The sequence below is a fragment of the Rhinolophus hipposideros genome (genome assembly GCF_964194185.1).
Source record: "Rhinolophus hipposideros genome assembly, chromosome: 7".
NCBI lineage: Eukaryota > Metazoa > Chordata > Mammalia > Chiroptera > Rhinolophidae > Rhinolophus > Rhinolophus hipposideros.
The window spans coordinates 8,317,634-8,319,383 of NC_138053.1; the positions used below are offsets into that span (position 1 = coordinate 8,317,634).

The 1,750-nt window shown below is 41.1% G+C and overlaps 1 pseudogene across 1 annotated transcript; it reads right to left on the reverse strand.

The window, feature by feature from the left end:
* Positions 1–841: 841 nt before the first annotated feature.
* Positions 842–1,362, reverse strand: LOC308500278 (large ribosomal subunit protein uL22-like; annotated as a pseudogene). Its single transcript has one exon. The product of its transcript is annotated as a large ribosomal subunit protein uL22-like (transcript).
* Positions 1,363–1,750: the final 388 nt, after the last annotated feature.

The following is a 1,750-nucleotide window of genomic DNA, read 5'->3' on the forward strand; positions in this document are numbered from 1 at the left end:
AGTGAAAAAGGTAAAGGAATTAAAAGTACAAATTTGTACAGCTACAAAACAGTCATGGGAATGTAAAGTACAGCATAGGGAATACAGTCAATAACATGGTAATAACTATATATAGTGCCAGGTGGGTAATAGTCAGAGGGATCACTTCTTAAATTATATACTTGTAAATGTCTAACCACTATGCTGTGTACCTGAAATTAACACAAAATATTAAATGTCAATTGTAATTGAAAAATTAAAAAAGGGGGAAAATATAAAGGGGAATAAGATTCAAAGTTCCAGGTATAAAACAACTAAGTCTTGGGGATGTAACGTCCAGCATAGGAAATAGAGTCAATAATAATGTGATAGCACATGGTTGCTGGACTTATGGTGATCACTTCTTTAGCAAGGGAATATAATCAATAATGTGGTAATAACTCTGTGTAGCACCAGGTGGGTAAGTATGATGTACACCTGAAACCAATATAATATTGTATGCTAACCATATTTTAATAAAAATCTTAAAAATAAAAAATAATTACTGTTGTAAAAAAAATGTGTGTATGAAATTTCTGGGTAAAAAGTGTGCATCATTTCAACATTACTTCATGATGCCCAAAGCTTTTCAAAATGGCTGCCCCACTCCACTAAAAGTTCTCATTGATCCAATTGCGGCCGTATAGGGTATTGAACAACTTTAATTTTTGCCAGTCTGTTGTGTGTAAATGGTAATTTTTTTGGTGTGTGTATTAAAATATAAATAACAAAATTTCCCATTTTAACCTTTTTTTTTTTTTTAAATTAGGATTTATTTGCTGCTGAATTTACTCCCAGCCCACAGGTTTTGTTTCTTCAGTTTCTACTGGGAGATCTTTTTCTTCTGTGCCACCTCCTCTCCTGGCTTAGGAACAATCTGCTTTCTCAGTTAGGATCACCTCAGTGTGGCAGGAAGAGCTCATGTGTGGGTTACTCCGCTCGTGAGCTCTGTAAGTTCTGCGCTGCGTCTTGGGAGATTTGCTCACTTGGTTTTGCTCAGTGACCAGAGTCTCCATCTAAACCCTTACGCTCATCATTCCTCCCTGCATTTTAAAGCATTTTAACGCGCAGCAAAAATTCTGCACTCTTTCTGGGCCATCGACCCTGTGTCCAGCCCCACTGTTTGGCCTGGGCACACCTCCCAACTCCACCACCATAACAACGGAATGGTGCACATTGCTTCTGTAATGTGACAATCCTTCAGATACTTGGTGGCTTTTCAGATATGCATACCCTTGATGGCCCAGGCAGTTTCACGAGTGTTCTTAAAGTGAACACAAGATTTGAACCTTTCCATTTGGAAGATTTTGCAGGGTTCTCTGGGTCAAGTAAAGAGTGAACCATTTTCAGAAATCACCTTAGGCTGCTTATGGAAAGAGCCATTTTAGGCCTTTTTAAGTGTAAAATTCTGTCATGCAAGGCCTCTGGTCCCGTTCCCTGCACCAGAATGCAGGATATGGTGAGGCCAAAAAGGAACACCCACGGAGCCATTGATAGGGGAGTCATACCACTATACTCTTGCTGGCGGCTGGGTTGGGGACACAGGAAGCAGGAGCCACACGATCCGCAACCTGCCGTCCGCTTCTCTGCAACCAGCCAACCAACCCCCTAGTGTAGCCACGGCAGTTATATCAGTGGCTAATGGCTAACTGGTAACAACTGATGGCCACCCAGCCACACCTGATGGCCATTTAATAACCGAGCCAGCACCTTTCCACGTGAGGCTGAGAGC